General features: G+C 44.4%; 1 pseudogene; it reads left to right on the top strand.

Moving 5' to 3' along the window:
* The first annotated feature begins 2,864 nt into the window (after positions 1-2,864).
* Positions 2,865-3,545, top strand: LOC124501258 (dCTP pyrophosphatase 1-like; annotated as a pseudogene).
* The last annotated feature ends 17,541 nt before the right edge of the window (positions 3,546-21,086 follow it).

Genomic DNA, 21,086 nt, shown 5'->3' with positions numbered 1-21,086 from the left:
AGTGGGCTAGCCCTTATTATATGATTGAACCCCATATCACCTCCCAGAGCAGCCCTTGTCCAACACCATTGATTCAGGTTTTAACTTGGAGGTTTTTTTCTCCTTTTCCTCACTTGCTGCTGATCTATGGGACACAGTAGCCTCTGTTCATTACTGTGTGGGTCTGCAGTGACCTGTGACGTGGTGTTTCACATTTAAAATTACTCAAAGGCCTCGATGCACACGATGACCCAGCAACCTGGCCTCTTTGTTTTCTAACCGTACAAACCACCCAAAAAACAGAACAAAACAAAAGCAGGGAAGGCAGGGAAGTCCCTAAAATATCGATACTCAGTCTGCCTTTGGATCTTGGAATTGGGGGGAACAAGAGGCTGATGAGCATAAAGTTATGGTTCCACGTGCAGGTGGGTTAGTCTTTAAAGGGTCTGACTGGCATGGCCTTGTACTGTCCCATCTATACAGGACTTTTGGATGCCTTATTTCATACGACTCTACCCAAACCCTGTGAGGTAGGTAGGACATTTTACAGGGAAGGAAACTGAGCCTGTGAGAGGTTAAGTGACTCGTCCCCGGTTACAGAACACCGCGAGTGCTCGGACTTTTGGCCCAGCGTCCAGCCTGCTCCACCACCCAGCTCCGTCTCCCTGGAGAAAGTGTTACGTGTAGCTGAGCCCGAGTCCTAGCAGCCCCCGCGAGGCGGTGCTTTGAGAGTCTGGGCAGATTATTAGATCAGGATAAGTTGAACAGCTTGATGGGATTTAATTGTTTGGAAGGTAGTCAGCACATTTCCCAACACTAAGGGAGACCGCTGGAGTCTGCTTTTCCCCCATAATGATGCTACCTGATTTTTGGAGAGTGCTTTCACGTTGACGCTTGGCTTACTTGATTCCAGACCCAGTCCGGGATCTGTGTGAAAGGTTTCATCTTCGTTAACATGTACAGTAACATACTGGGGGAAAAAAACCCAAGATGATGAGAGATGAACCAAAAGGAGACAGGCAGGACTTCTTTACGCCACCTCCGTCCCTGCTTACCAGTGACCTGCCGGCCAGGTGTGCCCCGGGGGTGCCGCTCCCTCTGCCCATTAGGCACCATCCACTTCCCTGTGTTGCCAGGCGAGCTTTGTGACCTCAGAGGGTGCCTCGAGTACTGGCTGTAAAGGTGTTTTACTGACTTAACGTCCACGGAGACTCACTTGAAAGCAAGCTTCTGGGTGAGCCCGAGAGTAGGGGTGGGGCTGCTGGAAACAGGGCTGGGAAGGCACTGCAGGCCTGCAGGGTCCACAGTGGCACGAAGCTTGCACGCCTCCACGGTGGTGGAGGTAGGTGGTCCCCGGGAGAAGAGCTAACCTTTTCTTTTTTTAAAATCTGTGGTCAGAGGGAATGCCCTGCCAGGCCCTGGGTCTCCTCTTTTTTGGGTGGGTTTCCCTACAGATGCAGCTGAGGGCTCCACCCCACCAGACTGTGTGGAAGAAGCTGGAAGGGATGAGGCTGCAGCCCCGCGGAGCCAGGGCAGAACCAGCCCTAAGGCCCCCTGAGTGGGAAGGGGGGGGGTATCAAGCCCAAATTACAATGCTCAAAGGAGCACAGGTCTTAATGCTTCCACACTCGCCCTTCCATGGTCTGCCCTGGAACAGCAGCCAGGGAGATTCCTTTGGAACAGATCTGGTCACTGTGCTGCTCCCAGCTGGTTTGACAACACCCAGCCCTCGGCACTGCCCCCCCTCCTGGCCTCACCTCCTACCTCTCTCGTCTCAAGGGCTCCAGCCACAAGGCCTCCTGCCTCCCCCTCTTCAGCCATGCTCACCCCCCTTTTGCACTAGCTGCACCCTGTGCCCAGCATGCTTGTCCCCCAGAAATTAACATCCACCACCCCTTCAAGTCTTGCATCAGACTTTCCCTTCCTAATGCAAACTGTCCTCCCCACCCCCACCCCCCATTTCCTTAACGGACCCTGCTGCCTACTTTTCCAGAGCACCATTCATTTTTCAACCCACAAATATAATCATTGATTATGTTCACTGTCTGACTTCTCCTGCTAGGATGTGAACGTCTCTGGGGGCAGGAACATCTTTATCTTACTGACATGTCCCCAGTGCCCACGTAGTGCCTGGTTATGCTTGGTTGGGTAAACGGATGCAGAAGTGATCATCCTCGGTTACAGACTGTGGCTGCTCCAAGGTACCCAGCACCCCTTTCGTGCTGGAAACTACAAATGCCCACATCAGCATCCAGGCTTCTGGAAGAGGAGCTGTAAATGCTAGGCAGGGAGTCTGGCTCCTGCCAAGACAGCTGAGAGGGTTCTCGTTTCAGCCAAGACCTGCAGCAGAAACCTAGTCCTACAGGCTGTAGGCATGGGGTGTGGTGGGGGGCTCGAGGGCAGGAGACGGCCAACCTCCAGCCTCGGTTGGGGACAGCAAGACTCACTCTAAACCCCTCCACTGCCTGGAAAAGGTGACCTCAAAACTTTCAGCCCTAGGCTTGTTCCAGGTTGAGGCTTGTAGGGCTAGATAGGAAATGGTCAGGACCAGAACCTGTTACAGAATTTATAGGGACAAGTCCAACATGAAGATGTGGGGACACTTGTTTAAAATGCATTACAAAGTTAGGGGCACCTGGGTGGCTCAGTTGGTTAAGCATCCCACTTCAGCCTAGGTCATGATCTCATCGTTCCTGAGTTCGAGCCCCGCGTCAGGCTCTGTGCTGCCGGCTCGGAGCCTGGAGTCTGTTTCAGACTCTATGTCTCCCTCTCTCTCTCTGCCCCTCCCCCACTCATGCTCTGTCTCTCTCTCTCTCTCTCTCTCTCTCTCAAAAATAAATAAAACATTACAAAAAAATGTTTTAATGCATTACGAAGTTCAAGGCATGTCTCGGGCAAATGGGGACACGTGTGAGGACACAGGGGGAGATGGCAGTACTTCTCCTGACCCCTTCAGCTTCAGCCCAGAGCCCACACTTGAGGACACTGCTGCCTCTGTGCTGAGTTTGCTGCTCAATGAGACTGGTGCCAGTTTCACCAGGCTCAGAACCTCCCATTGGCCTTGGGGGGAGGGGAAGGAGGGGAGCAGGCAGAGCTCTTTCAGTGGAAGCCCGATGAGGAGGCTGGCCCCCAAGCCGGGCCCCCCAGAGAACAGGCAGCCTCTCAAGGGGAACTTAGTGATGTCTTCATCTACTTGGTAGAAGTCACAGCCCACTGCCATGTGAATCTGCCCCAGGTGGTACTCTCCAAGATGGACATCAACTGGTGGACTCTGCCCTCAAAAATAGACTTGCTCTGGGGCGCCTGGGTGGCTCAGTGAGCTAGGCATCTGACTTTGGCTCAGGTCATGAGCTCACGGTTCATGAGTTCGAGCCCCACATCTGGAGCCTGCTTCGGATTCTGTGTCTCCTTCTCTCTCTGCCTTCTCCCACTCATGCTCTGTCTCTCTCAAAAATAAATAAACATTAAAAAAAAAAAATAGACTTGCCCCATGAGGCCACCTCTGAAGGCCAAGCTTGGAGCCTGCAGACCTTGCCTGTGAGTCCACAGGCCAGGCCTCAACCTAGAAACATGAGCACAGGACCTGCAACTCGGCATAGCATCCGAGAAGCAGAGGATGGCCTGGCCATGGAACTTTGCTGTAGTCCTTTCTTAATGGATCATGGGCGTAGGGGCCCTGCTTCCTAAGTTCTGAGGCCCAAGAACCTTCAGAAGATAGCCTCCTGATGTTTTCTACAAAGGTTTTGATTAGCAAAAATAAAAATAATTTAAAAAAATAAAATGGATTAAGAATTTTAAGATGCTGGCCACAGAGCATTAAACCAAGTGGGCCCTTCTGAGGACTGACAATGCTAATGACATTTCATGGATCCTCCTGCCAGAAAACTCCATAACAAACGTAGATCACTTGTGTCTGAGACGTGTAGCATGTTTCACCGTGAGGAAAGAGCCCTCGGGTGGAGTGGATGAAGGTACCAAAAATTGTTTCTGCGCCACTAACGAAAGGATCCGCCGTTGCGTTTGCAGGGTGGGGGTGGGATGAGCAGTGGCAGAATGAGGTGACATCAAAGGTGGTGTTGGGCCAGACTGGGTTGATGTCCATGTGAAATGACTAGCCAAGACTCTGGAACATTCTCCATTCAGAAAAGTGGTCAGTGATCAGTGACAGGTAGGTAAAAAAAAAAGAACGGGGCACCTGAGTGGCTCAGTGGGTTAAGCGCATGACTTCGGCTCAGGTCATGATCTCACGGCACGTGGGTTCGAGCCCCGTGTTGAGCTTTCTGCTGTCGGCACAGAATCTGCTTCACATCCTCTGTCCCCTCTCTCTCTGCCCCTCCCCAACTTGTGCATACGCACGCGCTCGCTCTCTCTCTCTCTCTCTCAAAAATAAACATTGAAAAATTAAAAAAAAAAAAAGAAAAAGAAAGAAAAGAGCAATTAGAAGGAATAAAGCCGAGGTTGAGTCACGTTGTTGTGGCTTTTTCTGCTGGGAAGCCCAGGGCCTTTCCACATGAATCAGCTGAAAGTCTGCATTACTAACAACATTTAAGTAGGCTTCCTTGGATATCAGATGCTGAGGTAGGTGCCATCCCCTCACATTTGGATGGCCCTTTACAGTCTAAAACCTGCTTCTATATATATAATGCTTTCAGTGGACTCTCTCAATAAGCCTACTAGGTTAGCAGGGTGTTGTTATCGGCAGACAGGCAGACTGACTAGTCTGAGTCCACAGAGTCAGTAAGGGCCCAGAGGGGGCACAAGAACTCAGTTCTGCTAGCTTTGAGTCTAACGCTTTTGTCCTTTCCTCCACATGCTTCTGTCACGGGTGGTGGCGGCCATCTTTCCAGAGCTCATGGCCTGAGACAGACAGACAAATGCAGCCCAGGGCATCACAAGCATATAGCAACACGTTGACTAATGGTCTCCAGTTACCGATATCCTGGCAGCAAAAGGGCAGTGAGCTGCTAGGGATGCAGAGTATCAGCTCCGCTTTCAGGAAAAACTAGGTGTTCAGAGGGATTGGATGTTTCTTTCCCTGATGCAAATGGTACATGAACTGCTTTTTGGGGGCATCCAATAAATGTGAACTACAGACTAAGTAAAGATGAATAAAGGGATGCTCTCCTGAGTGAGTAAGCATTTTGAAATGGCCCATTAACCTCTTATCAGAAGGAGTCTTTCCTTCGAAGCGCATTGGTCATTTCCTGCACTAAAAGGTGTGCAGACGATTTGCCACATCACATTATTATGCACAGCTAACTGCTTTGCAAAAACTTGTACCTGCAGATGCAGTCAGTGGGTTTGAGTTAAATACCTCAATCATTAACTTTTTCTCTGAAAACTAACAAGTGCAATTAGCCCATATTAATGAAATAATCTTGAGTTCTTTTTTTTTTTAAACCGAAGTTCCATTTGAGTCACACAAAAAAGAAAATGCATCTAAAAATCAGTTCCATTTTAGAACAGGCACATGTTCCAAACAGCTGAACTTATTTTTCCTTCTTCAGATTCTGCAAAATTCACTCCCAGGTTTACTCTCTATGCCAAGTTTCAGAGCTGAGCAAATTTTTATGGTCTAGTTATAAACCCTAGAAAAACAAGGTTTATAGGAAATGTTGACACAACCTTAACTAAAGTGGTGTTAGCTGACACCTCTATATTTTCAATTTGGGGATTTCTACTGGGAAAATATAAACGCTAATTCAGCAAAGGAAGCCAACTATAATAAAAATGTTGTAGTCTTCCTGTTCACCCCATGAAGTTCTACTTCAAAAGATGCCAGTGCAACATGGAGGTGAGTTAGAATTAGTATGCTCAGTATGTAGGGCACCTGCAAATAGCTAAGCCTCCTGGTTACTATAAACTTTGCCTGGGAATGCATGACCTCACCATGAGTCATGGCTGCCCACTGCAGTCCAGTCGGAGAGGTGGCGGCGGATTCCAGGCCTTTACGCGAAAGGCGTCTACTATCCTCGCACCGCGCACCTCCAAATCTACCATAAATAGAGACCAGAGTAGGTTTTTCACGGACCAGGAGAGCGAGCCTCCAAAACACAGAGAAGCCAAAATGTTGAGAGTTGAGTAAAGGCGCACCGCGGACGTTGATCCCGAGCGCGGTCAGCTCAGACTGGGGCCAGTAGCGGTGCCAGGGGGACCCAGGTGTGAGGGCATGCCAAAACATCAGGACAAAGAGCCAACGACAGTTCTCATTTCCCCAATCCCTCTAAACAGCCCAGATGAGAAGCACATGTGTTCCATATTTAGGCTTTGAATTTTTTTTTTTTTTCCTTCTGAAACAAGAGGAGGTGGGAGAAGGGGTGAAGTTTGACTCAGGTCCAGAGATAAAGACTGACATACACAAATGGACCATAATAGGGGGCAAAGTGAGTTAAGCTGAAGTAAATGTTTTAAAATCCTCAGCTAGATAGACTAAACAGTATTGGCCTAGGAGCCAAAAGACCCAGCTGTCTGTCCCGAGGCTCCCACCGGGGAAATGCGACTCCAGGCAGCCTGCGGAGCCTCCCTGGTGTCTCTGCTTGGTCATCTGTAAAATGGAGGCCGGCCTCCATTACGCGACAGCGGCGAGGAGTAAGTAATGGCCCTGGAAGGGCTTGGTGAATTTTAAACTGCAAGACGAATGGGAGTATTATGCCGTGTTGATTGCATTTCTCCATTGGAAAACTGTGTTCAGAAAATGGAAATATTTTCAATCGAGGGACAAATCCATCAGGATAAAGGGGGAAAAAACCCTTCCTAACATATTTGTAATTGCTTTTAGTTCATCCTAGAACTGATTCAGAGGGCCATTTACCGCTGACATCTTTGCTTTTGTGTTAAGTCTAATAGTCTACTAAAAAGGCCATTTGGGTCGCACCCCAATTACCATCACATATGTCTAAACTTCACCAGCTCACAAGGGACCGCTAAGTTACATATCTTCATGAACAGAAAGTATTTTGGATGATTATTTTCTTCCTCCCAGGTTTCTAAGGCTGTTGGCAGCATTTTCCCAGAGTGTTTTCAAAAGCTTTCACAAGATATCCTCATAACATTGGCAAAAAATATGAAGCATACTTTAAAGGCTAATGCTTAACTTCTGTAGACCCTGATTTTTATTTATTTATTTTTTTTTTTCAGGTTGAAAAGGAAGACAGGAGTTTCTGGATGTACCTGTCAAGACTAAATGATTGTTCATTTCCTGTGAATTGGGAATAACGTAATCACATGCAGCTGGGGAGCTAGGCTGTGTTTCTTGCTTTTTCCTCTTCCAGAAGCTGGGTCCCTTACCAGCTGGGAAATATTACTGTATGAACGTGCTGAAAAACTTAAGGGAAATGAAAAGAACAACAACATTCTAGATGTCAGCAATCAGTTTGATGGTCTTACCTGTACCAACCCGAGAGGATTTTAATAGCAAAAGTTTGTAAAGATTAATTTAATTTAAACTGAGTTCTTAGATAAAAAAAAAAAAAAAGCAAGTGTTTACAGAGTCACAAAAATCTTTGTCTAGGATTGAGCTGATTAGAATTAACCGTGTCACAATTACACACGCCAACGACTGGGTAAGTTTGAGAGAAACAATTTAAAATAAAGTATTTTAACCCAAGAGAAATGGATTAGTAGGAATCAAAGTATCCGTCCTTTGCTAATGCAGTCATTACCTGGGGGGAAAAAAAAACCCACATAAATTCAATGCTGAGTTTAAAATTGGAATTCAGCAAAATGTAATCTCGGGCACTTATTTTAAATGCACGCTTCTATCTTTTAGTATAATAAATTTTGTTCGGGGTTTCATTAGCCATTACACTATACATTGTGATTATGTCAGATATTAGATGCTGAGAAATGGAGCCAACATCTCACTCCAGGTGGCTCCTGTTCCAACTCATCATCAGAATTAATTAAAGAAAGAGGTGGTGGGATGGGGAGCAGGAGAAACGTTTGGATTAGTCAGGTCACCGTTTTTTCCTGGGAAGGTGAGGAATGGAAGGAGAGAGAGGCCAAGGCAGAAGGAAAGTCTCTGTTGGGATGCCTGGGTGGCTCAGTCGGTTAAGTGTCTGACTCTTAATTTCCACTCAGGTCATGATCTTGCGGTTCATGAGTTCGAGCCCTACATGGGGCTCCACGCTGGCAGTGCAGAGCCTGCTTGTGAGTCTCTCTCTCCCGCTCTCTCTCAAAATAAACAAATAAACTTTCAAAAAGAAGAAGACGAGGGGCGCCTGGGTGGCTCAGTCAGTTTAGCATCCGACTTCGGCTCAGGTCACGATCTCACCATCGTGAGTTCACGCCCTGCATCAGGCTCTGTGCTGACAGCTCAGAGCCTGGAGCCCGCTTTGGATTCTGTCTCTCTCTCTCTCTCTCTCTCTGCCCCGCCCCTGTTTGCACTCTGTCTCTGAATCTGTCTCTCTCTCAAAAATAAATACATTAAAAAAAATAAAAATAAAAAAAAGAAGAAGAAAATTCTCTGCCAATGGAATCTTGTGGCATCACTGCCCATCCTACCCAGACTTGTGCTTGGAAGAAATTTGGGGCCTCAGGGGAATGTGAGGGGCTACAATCGCCCTGGATCACCATGTGCATGTGCATGTGGTTGTCACATTTGGCTAGGCATCAGAATTACTGGGAGAATTTTTAAAAATAGAAAACAACTGGGTCCCATCCAGTCCTGGGATAAAGCTCGCACATGACATCATTTTTGTTTTTTGTTGTTGTTGTTGTTTTTTTTTAATGTATGTTTTTAACACACCCAAGCCTACAATTGATTCTGAATGCTGAGCCAACATTGAAAACCAGGGGTAGACGATGGTTGGAAATTAACTAAAAGGTGAATTTGACAATATTGCACCTTATCTAAGTCTCTTTCATATTGTTTGAATCCAGAGAACTGCCTTTTCTGACGTCTACCAAACACAAGATGATGAGGATGACAATAATAAAAAATATCAATGCTGCTGAAGCTCCGTGGGGACTCTTCAGAATGACACAGCACTTACACATCCATTAGGTCATTTCTTTTCCCTCTTCTCTCTCTCTTAGTGCTTTGAGGCCAGCAGTGAGAGCATCGTCACTCCATCTCACAGGTATGAAAGCATGCCACATCCTGCTAAATCCCCCACCAGTGGGAGTGGGTGGGTTGACCCCCATTTCGTGCCCCTTCTCCCTTAGCCATCCCATCAGCTTGGCCTGACAGCTGGTTTTGTGGCACACCTGGGACAGCGGGCAGGGAGGGGGTCCTCTGCCCTGAGTTGATTTTATGCTCCTGTAGTAGAAAAGGCAGAGAATTCAGCGACTTGAATTAGCTCCCAACTTGACTGCAATTGGAAAGAAGCTTTGTGTTTTGTTTTCACCTTTTTTTAAATTAAATGCTATTTCTTTAGTTCACTTATTTATTTTGAGGGACAGAGAGAGCGAACAAGAGAGGGGCAGAGAGAGAAGGAGTGAGAGAGAGACTCCCAAGCAGGCTCCACACTGTCAGCGCAGAGCCCCATGAAGGGCTCCAACTCAAGAACCGTGGGATCAAGACCCGAGCCGAGATCAAGGGTCGGAAGCTTAACCGACTGAGCTGCCCAGGTGTCTTGTGTCTTGTTTTCACCTTAAAGAGTCGGCTTACATCCAGCATGTACAATAGATATGATAGATTTTTGCCTTTCCGTTTTACACAAGTCCTTTTCTGAAGCTAACACATGTCTCCCTTGTCCGTGTCGTTGCTTCCTGGGATTCAAGAGAGAAGAGACCGTGAGGAGAAAAAGACACAGTGGGACGGTAGGCGGCAGGTTGCCCCCGGCAGGCCGGGTGGAGCAGGCAGCCGTGCAGGGCTCCTGCCTGCCAGCTTCTTTCACATCACGAGAAGCAGATGGCCCCCAGGTGAAGGACGGAGGAAGCAGCTGAGAAATCTTCCTGTCATATTTGGGTTTATTTCCCTGCCGCCTGAGTAAGCTTTCAGTAACCTCGGTCTTTCGATTCAACTGTTTTGACGGAAAGAAATAACGATCACGGCAACCGTGGCTGATGGATGTTAAGAGCCGGACCTTACCCTTTCAGGGGAAGACTGCTTGAGAATGGACTTGAGGACAAAGGCGTTACAAAGCATGGCACCGGAAGCTATGTTTTTGCTGACTCGACTTACCTTATTAACAAAATCATTTCGCGTTTTATGTGAACATAAACAAAACCTCCTAGGTAATCTTTGAAGGTGTCGGATGCTGTGGTAGCTACCACTGTGGCAAAAGGGCAGTGTTGAAGTGTAATCAATCTCCCAGATAATAATATTTTACCGATCAATAACTTATTGTACTTACAGGTTTGCCCCGTCATATAAAAATATATTTATAAAAAGTATCACCCAGGGGCGCCTGGGTGGCTCGGTCGGTTGAGCGTCCGACTTCCGCTCAGGTCACGGTCTCACAGCTTGTGAGTTCGAGCCCCACGTCGGGCTCTGCTGATGGCCTGGAGCCTGGAGCCTGTTCCAAATTCTGTGTCTCCCTCTCTCTCTGCCCCTAACCCACTCTCATTCTGTCTCTGTCTCTCTCAAAAATAAATAAACATTAAAACTTTAAAAAAAAAAAAAGTATCACCCAGACTTTTATCAATTAGTAGACTGACCGTTGCTTTAATCATCTTTTATCTTCTACATGTGTGAACCTAAAAGATTGATGGTGTTTTAGTTATGTCTACATCACATCTGATTTCACAATAGCTTATGGAGAAACCTATTTTTGACAGTAATGAAAAAGGATTTCATATACAGTTGCATACATGGAACTTAGTTTTCTAAACCAGGTATGTAGAGCTACTTTCTGGGATAGGAATCATAAATGGGTTTCATCCGAGCACGAACTGGGCAGTTCACGGAAGTGGCATCCTGAGAAAGCTGGTCTGGGCTCAGCAAACGTGTGTGCGAGATGGATTAGTGATGTCTGCCATGGAAGGACAAGGTCCTGGTGCCATCTGTGTGCCATCTCTGCCGTGGGAGGAAAGGGAAAATACTGAAATATGTAGCAAATGTGTATTTCACCATGCACAAAGATGCATAAAGAATTCCTCTGATGACACAGTTTTTGCCAGAGCAAAGACTCAATCGATAACTTCAAATAGTGTTAGATTTCAGAGTATTATTAAAAATACTTAATGCATATCTGGGTGTCTAAAAGAGTAAGGATTATTCATTTTTCTCAACATGTTACAATTGTTGTGTGAAATTCTGGAAATTAAGTCTGTCATCATTATGGTAGTGAATATCAGTCAGAATCTTCCAATTATGTAAGCAACTCACAAATGAGTCTTTTTCCTTGAATTCCATCAGCACTGAGGTACACTGCAGCCTGATTATTTTCATTAATGTAGTTTTCATCGCACTCAAAGAAAATGCCATTGTTTGGTGATTATGACGCCCATAGGGAAGTCATAAAGTCTGTCATATTCCTAAGTTCCATCTAACAGTATCAGTGAGGATACAACTCTAGCATAGTCATTTATTTCCTGTTAAAGATAATATCAATGGAAAAGCAAAGTGGGGTTATCCCCCTGGAGAGACCATGAGTTTAAGATGATTAATGTTGTAAAGAAATAGCTTTCTTATTGAATAAATGGCCTTTTCATCAGATCGTCTTAAATTGCAAAATTTAATTTCAGATGGAAGAAAACATTCCTCAATTATACTGCAAATAATGACATATTTACACACTTCTTTAGCATGTTTTCTGCCAAAGATTTATCATTTCAGATCATTTTCATTGTGTGTTTCTTAGTTGCATATTATTCCTCTTACCTTTCAAATGTATAGACACTTTTCATTATTCATTGATTGAGTTCTTGAAGACATGGGTTGACTACAAAGGGTTTGATTCTGTTTATTTTCTTTTTTTTTTTAAATTTTTTTTTCAACGTTTATTTGTTTTTGGGACAGAGAGAGAAAGAGCATGAACGGGGGAGGGGCAGAGAGAGAGGGAGACACAGAATCGGAAACAGGCTCCAGGCTCCGAGCCATCAGCCCAGAGCCCGACGCGGGGCTCGAACTCACGGACCGCGAGATCGTGACCTGGCTGAAGTCGGACGCTTAACCGACTGCGCCACCCAGGCGCCCCGTGATTCTGTTTATTTTCTATAGCCAGGAAAGTGACCAGTCATGAAAGAAACCCTCCAAGAATTTGTTGTGTTTCCGTACTCCTCCTCCTCTAGCTGTTAGCCAACAAATCCATTTTCAGTCAGCAAATCATAGTTCCATATTTCCAGGTGCCATCTAACCCATTGAGCATCTTGCCACTTTCTCCAAACCAATGTTTGGAAGTTTCTTTTAACACATCTTCTTCTCCTTTTCTTCGTGGGTGTTCTATATACAGGACTTTTTTAGTGGGGAAGAGAGTGACAGTGGAGTTTGCTTTAACTATGAAAGTAGCTTGCTTGAGTTACAGGAGGAAGCAGGACACGATTTTTCTGAATTCTTACCTTGTCCTTTTAACGGGGCACATTATCTTTTCTGTTCCCATATATCATTTGCCTTTAAGGATCTCTGGGGAATAACTGCTAAAGCTGGAACTGGGTCTCTCCTGAAGCAACGAGGGAAGTGGGGAGTTTCTCCTTTGGGGTCGCTGTTTCCAAGATAGTTGTGTTCACCAAGATGGGAATTTTCTCCAAAATTATGTATATGCCGGACCTCTGGGAAAATAGGTGTAGGCATGATTTGCTTTTATTCAACCCTAGTGGCCAGCACAATAGATACCCAGCCCTCAGAATAGCTTTTATTTTATAGGTAGGTATTCTGAGCTGGATGAGTAGAAAGTGTTTAATTGCCTTAATTTCAGCATTTGACAGAAACTTCTTTTAGAGTTTGTGTCATGAGCGCTGGTTGCCTGTTCAGTGTCTATTCTTGCTTATCACCAGCAACGTGCCCAAAGAAAGATTTCATTTGCCAGACTCTCTTGTAGGTGGGGAGGGCAGGGGGCCACTGAGGGGGAGGCCTATGTTGTTGGGTGGAACTTTTTCCATTAGACTGGCTGTCAGCTCCCTTATGGGAGAAGTTTCTCCTTTCATCCTCTCTCAGTGGATTGCTGAGTCCTTAAAACTGGTCTTATCTCATGTTTGTGCAATTGTGAGGCTTGCCCTTCCAGTGAGTATTTTGATAAAAGTTATCAAGTAATAGAGAAGGAAACATTCTGATCATGTTAATGCAAGCAGGATATAAAACAAAAATGGAAAGACACCGGTGAGGATCTTACCAATTTAGGTCTAATTACAAACACAATGCCTTGGAAAAAATTAGGTATGATAAATCCAAATGGGAAGGTTGTATGCATTAACAAGGATAGATTTGTTATTTTCATTAGAAAACATTAAGTACTGGGGCACGTGGGTGGCTCAGTCAGTTGAGCGTCAGACTCTTGGTTTTGGCTCAGGTCATGATCCCACGGTCGTGGGATTGAACTGTATCTGGCTTTGTGCTGAGTGTGGAGCCTGCTTAAGATTCTCTCTCTCTCTCTCTCTCTCTCTCTCTCTCTCTCAAATAAATAAATAAATAGGGGCTCCTGAGTGGCTCAGTTGGTTAAGCATGTGACTCTTGATTTCAGCTCAGGTCATGATCTCACAGTTCATGGGATCAAGCCCTGCATCAAGATGTGCGCTGACAGTGTGGAGCCTGCTTGGGTTTCTCTCTCTTCCTCTTTCTTCCCCTCTTCTCTCCCCCCTCAAAATAAATAAAGAAAGAAAAAAGAAAAAAAAAGAAAACCTTAAGTACTAATAGTTACTAGCTGGGGGGGAGGGGGGAGCAGGGAATAAAATCACGAGCAAGAAGACATGGTCCAGGACTTTCCGGAGTTGACAATCTATTGGGGAAGACTTATAGTAAAATAAGCAATCAGGGCAGACACGTACAGCCACCCAGAGTATGCACTGGACAACTTCAGGGGACATTTGTCACATAGAGTACAGTATAAAGGGTGCCCCACTGCAAGGCATGACCTGTCCAACTACAGAGGTGGCAGCCCTCGAGGCAAGTTTTCTAAAGTGTGCTATGTAAACAGTGATAGAGGTCATACTGTGCCAAGGGAGACATAGTACCAGCCCCTGGCCTAGCCTAGGAGGTGGTTTCTTGGAGTAAATGGCGTTATACCTAAGACTTCAAGATCAGCTTGAGTTAGCCAGACCAAGAGGAAGAAGCGTTGCCCAAGTAAGAACAGTGTAGACAGAGGCAGGGACAAGAGGTGGTAGGGCCAAGTTAACCAAGGAGTACATATAAGGAATGCCATGGCGGCTCAGTCCTGCGTGCCATCTGGAAGGCTTCTTTTTCGAGCTTTCCAAATCCAGATCAGCTGCACTCAAACGTGATGGATTGTGAAAGAGAAGGAGCTCCTCACCTCCCACCTCTGTTTTCTGAAGTTCTCAGCAACATTTCCCCATATAGTACAGTTGGTTCAAAAGCTCCAGGAAGATTCCCTGCCTTCAGACAGATGGGTCCCAATGGTGGGCTCCCGTTCCCGCCACCTGTTCAACTATATCAAATGTCAAGCATTTTGATTCAGAGAAACTAAATCAATCTGATTGTGACATTTCTCTTCCTCAAGTCTTTTAAGGATTTGGGGACTAAAAACAAACAAACAAACAAAATACTTTGGAGGATCAAATTCAAAGTTCTTAGCATGGCTTACACGGTCTAGTCACCTCTCACAGGGCAGGGACCATTTCTGTCTCGTCACTTAGCATTTGTCACAATAGCTGGCGCAGAGTAGCAATGAATGAATGGCCAGGCAGTTTTTTCCTGCCTGCAGTTTCCCCCTCTAGTCTGCTCCAAAAAGAAGCGGACTGGCTTCCAGGCAGGGCAAGCCCTGGTCCACATCCTGGGTTTTCACAAGCGATAATCGCCCCCTGCCACAGCTCGCTGACTCTTCAGGTTTTGGGTCTGCTCTTCCCTGGCACCTCAGGCACAACCAGTCAGGGTGTATCATTTTAATATCCCTGCTACTTGACACTTATCAAAATTTTGGTTTATTGCCCTAAAGAGAAAATCATGCAAGTGTGAAAGATGTATGCACAAGAATATTTGCTGCAGCATTGTTTATCACGGTGAAAAATTGGAGTGACCCAAGTGTCCATTAATAGAGGGCTGGTCCCATCAATTATGGAATATAACACCCAGCGGAATAGGAAACAACCTTAAAATGGAAGAAGGAGAGTCTACTGTATTTCATCAAATCTGAGATACCATCATTTTCAAAATGCATCATTATTTTATGATACTAAGAAAAATAAGTGCTGTCAATTAAAAGACAGTGCTCTCCTGTTACCTAGAATTTTTACTTTATACTTATTAGCTCCTTTACACTTTGGCATGTTTTTATACATTACTCTTACACATTCCTGAAAAAAATATATAAGCATGATAAATTAATATGTTTCTGGAACATCTTCATATTTAGAGTCTAACTCTTCTGAATGCTTATTAACTCAGACGTGTCAATGTCCATGCATTTTTTGAAGCCATCAAGAGTGTCTGGATGGTGAGTTTCTTAAGAATGCACGGAAGAGAGAAAGGCATTGGGGTCCTCAGTTGGCTTTGCAGTTACGTAGAATTGGCCAAGTTTGGACTTGTGCTTGAGGAATATTGATAAACCACTTCGTATTTACTTCCAACAAAACTCCCACACTCCTCCCTCAATGATGTTCCTCCCAACAGTTAAAAGAAAACTCACCTCTTGCTCATGAATTTTCTCCTAATCCATTAACACCCATTCCAAATGTTTTGATGGTTTTGTGAATGTGTCTACAACGGCTGCCTGGCCAGGCATCACGATTTGTTCAGATGCAGCCCCATTCCAGGGGTGCAAATTGTTTTTTAAAAAAAGTGTTTAAGGGGCGCCTGGGTGGCGCAGTCGGTTAAGCGTCCGACTTCAACCAGGTCACGATCTCGCGGGCCGTGAGCTCGAGCCCCGCATCGGGCTCTGGGCTGATGGCTCAGAGCCTGGAGCCTGTTTCCGATTCTGTGTCTCCCTCTCTCTCTGCCCCTCCCCCGTTCATGCTCTGTCTCTCTCTGTCCCAAAAATAAATAAACGTTGAAAAAAAAAATTTAAAAAAAAAAGTGTTTAAGAGGGGTGCCTGGGTGGCTCAGCTGGTTAAGTGTCTGACTTTGGCTCAGGTCATGATCTCACAGTTTGTGAATTCGAGCCCCTTGTTGGGCTGTGTGCTGACAGCTCAGAACCTGGAGCCTGCTTCAGATTCTATGTCTCCCTCTCTCTCTACCCTTCTCCCACTTGCACTCTGTCTCTCAAAAATAAATAAACATTAAAAAGAATTAATAAAAATAAGGCATTTTAGAATCAGTTAAGTATCTTATATGTCCAAAACATGTTGAGGAGTGACAAAATGTCTAGTGATAAATGTACGTAGTATATATACAAGTATACACGTACATGTATTTATATTAATATGAAATTAACTTGAGGGATGTTAAATAATAACATGAGGATGTTTATCCAATATTATCAATAGTCACTTCTAAGTGGTGCAATTTAAGATGATTTTACCTTCTTTGTATTTTTCTGTATATTTAACACTTTTATTTACAGTAAAGATGTAGCATGTTTTCAAAAGTAGTAAACTATTTGTTAAAAGGAGGGATGATATTTATGGAAAATTGCCTAACACATAGGCATTTCCATTTAAAATTTGATTTTATATCCTGTGTATATGTTTTAGGAGGTCTGTAAGGCCCCTAAAATTAGAAATAGTCCTTTAATTTACCTGTCACACTTAGCATGAAATCTGAGCTCCTTCCCAGAAACCCCTGCCTCACCCCTGCCTACAGTGCTGATGTGAGCCCTTCCAACTGTTCTGAGCTCTCTCCAGTAGGCACACACGAACCCGTTCAGTCCTTGAACACCCAACCCCTTGTCCCCCATGACTCCGTCACACGGGCCTCCAACATTTAGCTACATGCTTAATAAATGAGGCCACCCCTGACTGCTTGATCTAAAGTAGTCTTCCCTCATTCTTCTTCATCACCTCGCTCTGTTTTGTTTCCTTCGGAGTATTAATTACCATAGGAAAACCACTTCAGTTACATGTTTGTCCTCTTGTTTATAGACTGCCTTTTGCCACTAGAATGGAAACTCCATGCGAGCAGGATCCCTGGCTATCACAGTAACTCCCCTCTCTGCTGTGCTCAGTCACTGACTGGCATTGGTAGCAGCTCAAGGGGTGACAGTCTTGGTGTGAACGTGGTTGTGGGACCAGAAGGGTGGATGCAGCCCTCTTGACAGCTGATAGGAGAAACATCTTCACAACACTCATTGCCTTTTTCACTTTCAAAGGCAGTGGGAGACTTATCACATATTACTCAGGGCCTTCTTTTTGAAGAGCCATGGGGAAAAAAATTCCCTCAAGTATCAATCCCGGGAGGAGTTGTGCTTTACTTGGGCAATTGGTTTGTGTATTTAACTAATTAAATAATTAAGAAAATTAATTAATTGACGATGTGATCTGAGTTCTCTGTTTTTGTAAATGTGTGCCTGAAACTTGGAACTGGACTTGTAGTCTATTTTTTGGCAAATGCACAGGAACGCCTATAAATATTTATGTATATTACTTGAACACATATTGGTTTTGGATCAACGTTACTCATGGGTTAATCTTATTTTTCCTACCTACCCTAATCCTTTTGCCCCATGTTCAACTTACTCATTTTTACATTCTCTTCTTGTACTGCACACATTTTAATAGGTCACATTATATGTTTTGAAATACAGTGTGGGTATAAGTGAATTAGTTGTTGTTTTGTTGTTTAATGCTAAGGCTGGTAACATGGAGCCATGATTTAGCCTCATCCTTCAGCTTTACACCCACCCCACTCTCCTCTGTCACTCTGCCCTGATGCTCACCGCTTTCTTCTTGATCTTCCCCTGGAGTCTACCACATTTTATTACCAAGATTTGCTTGGGAATCTTGCCTGCCTTAGAGAAGAGTATTTTGATGTAGCCCTATCAATTTAGCCATTGCAAAAAAGTAAAATCACTATGAATTACCAAGTGTCATGCTCAGCCAAACTTTCTGCCTTATTCCCTCTCCCACACCCTCTACTGCTAATGGTGGGAAACCTTCACCATCCACTTCATCCATTTCCATATGGCTTGTAATTTTTATGGGTATGATTTCTTTATCATTGGAGGGAAAAATAATAAAGAGAGATGAAATTCTGTATATGGGTTATCCTCTGAGAAGTTTTAGCCTTTCCCTCTCAACCATCATTATAATGGAGTTTTAGAGTATTAGCTAAGATGTATGCATACAACAGAGAGTACAAAAAAAAAAAAGCTAGTAATTTTTTAGTCTAGAGCTGAGAATAGAGGATCATAGTATGTACAAGATATCCCCCTACTCTGATGTCCTATGTACACTAAATCAACGAGGACAACCAAATCAGAAAGAAAACCAAAAAGGCAAGAATGTCCTTATTGAAAGTGGAGTGAGTCCCATTACTAAACAGCAAAATCTGTTAATTACTGGAGAGTAAATGCATTTGACCACTGCAACTTTAAGGGAGAATTAAGAGAATCTGATATGTGGACCATTCAAGATTCATGTGAAATCAAGAGAACGAGCAGACATCTTATTTAGAATGATTGATGGCCCCTGCTGTGATGAGCAAGTGTGAAAAACATATGCCGCCTGGTTTTATGTGTTTTGCCTGCCAGATGGTGCCTAACCCTACCCCACCCCTGAACCTTCCCTTACTCCCACCCATGCCAATCTCTGCAGTATCCCAACCGCTCTCCCTAGTCATCCCCAGTCCCTGTAACCTAATCCCCCCTGCAGAAGTGGGGGTGGGAGAAAGGGCTGCATGAGGCTCAGGTATGAAGTACAGATGTCTGTTTTGCATATTATTGGACAAAATTAAAAGCTTAAATTAGACTGATTTGTTTCCTAGGCTATATGTCAACAGCATCTAAATGTCACATACCTGTCTGTCTCTCTAGCAGGTAATCTTTCTCTCTTCATTGCCAAGACAGTTCCTAGAACATAGTAGGTATGTAATAAATGTTTACAAATGAATGAATAGCTAAATAAATAAATACGGGATCAACAAAGAAGGGAATGAAGTGAATTTGGCATCATCTGATCTCTGTAAATCCAGGCTTCCTCCCTGTGTTGAGTCCTCTGTGTAGTAGTCTGCTGTAGAATTTGCTAGAGAGTCACATCAACCTTCTCATTTTGTTATTTAGGAATTATATACCATTGTCCCTTCTCAGACAGCTGTGATATCACTGACTTCACTCTAGTCTTCCTGTACTGCTCCTCTTTTTCAAAAGATACCCCAGTGGAATCGGGGTCACATTTGCAATCACTTTCCATTACTCAGATTATAATTCATCTGGTTTTATAGGCCAAGCTCTCTTCAGGCTACGTTTTCTTTCCCTGGGAATGAAATCCTCTCTTACATATAAATGTATACTTTTTCTATGAAAGTAATGTAACTACATTACCAAGAAATCCAGAAAACAGGGATGAAGGGAGAAAAAAAAAATCACTCCTAAGACTAACTCTCTAATACAACCACCATTAGGATTTTGGTAAATTTCCAATAATGTTCCCTATATGTTTGTTTTTACATAATTTCATATGGTTTCATTCAGTATACATACAACTATATTTCCTGACTTTTCTAACTGGTCAGGAAAGTCGAAACAACACTAATGACTTAGCCCAAAGGATTAATATAAGAAACTAGGTAAACAGGTATTGGAGCACTGAAGACACATAAAGGAGACTCTGAAATAAAACAGACATGGTCAGTGCAAGAAGCAGCTACTACCCCTAGGGCTGGAGGAACAAAGAGAAGGGGTCAAGGTAATCAGAACCTAGAAGCTTGGGGGAGGGGCAGCAGAATTGGGACACAAACCTCAGGGAGGGCACCCCACAAGGGCTCCGCTCATAGTTCTGAAGGGAGGGATGATGGGGCGTGGGCAAACAGAAACTAGAGCCAACTACTGGTGAAATCAACTGCCACTGTCCAGAGTGCAGGGCCACTGGCGGGGTAACTGATGAGACAGGAAGCACTAGGGAAGCCTCCTGCCCTTCTCCCCACTCTTGCCTTCATGCTCCCTCCAGGGCCCCCTATTGGGATCCAATAGGGAGCCAGCAGGCGTAGCAGAAATGAGTTTGCAAAGTTCCGTCTCCCAGCACCACGGAGCAAAGTGGGTTCCCAGATGGGGGACAGTAGCTTAGTAAGGAACCCATACCTTCAAAGCTTTATTTTGGGTGTGACTACACAGCCTGTATCTTAAATGGTTGCACCGTCTTTCACACGGTGATTGTACCTCATTTACTTAATCATTTCCTTATTCCTGAACATTCCAGTTTATGGCCAAGATTTTGCTTTCGAAAGTATAAAGATGCAATGGATATGGCCAAGATTTTGCTTTCAAAAGTAAAGATGCAATGGAAATTGTGCATTTGGTTTTCCATTCTCTTAGGAAAAGTTCTCAAAAGACTAATACTCTCTGTGTCAAAGGACAGGATAAAAGCGTTATGACTCTAAGGCACATTGGCAAAATGCTTTTCAAGCCGGTCGTCTCAGTTTGTGCTGCTACCTCCAGAATGTAAAAATACAAGTAGCGGTACAAATGGCTATCGCCTACCACATCCACAGACGGTGCCCTCATTCCATTCAAGACATCGCCTTCGCTCCTGATTTTATGAACAAATAAACAAACGCTTTCTCATGTAGCTTATAACAATTAAGATCCATGTCAACCCTTTTGCTAACATTCTAAGCTAGAATATATAGTGATTTGATATGCAAACTTTTCGGTATGGCTCAAAGGCTACGTTTTTGGTTTAGGCAACTCGGTTGGAGAAGCTCCTTTCTTCCTTCTCTCTTCACCTTTAATTGTTTTTTTGAGCTCCTGCACCCCAGGAGCTTAGCCCTCTATAAGAGCAGAAACTATTAGAGGAGGAGTCCTACCCACATCTTGGCCCCATCTCTCTGAAAGCCGTGGGAGTAAGCAGTGAAAGCCGGGATCCATTCAGTTGGTGAGTCCTGAAGACAAAAAATAAAGAGCTTGATGTAAATACAAAACTCATGACAGACTATACGCAAAAGCCACTTTGCCTTTTCCAAAGCA

Source organism: Lynx rufus, unplaced genomic scaffold (genome assembly GCF_022079265.1).
Source record: "Lynx rufus isolate CCGP_SWC_20201006 ecotype Redwood Valley unplaced genomic scaffold, mLynRuf1.p SCAF_7, whole genome shotgun sequence".
Lineage (NCBI taxonomy): Eukaryota > Metazoa > Chordata > Mammalia > Carnivora > Felidae > Lynx > Lynx rufus.
The sequence above is the reverse complement of the archived record's forward strand: the minus strand, read 5'-3'. Positions and strand labels throughout refer to the sequence as shown.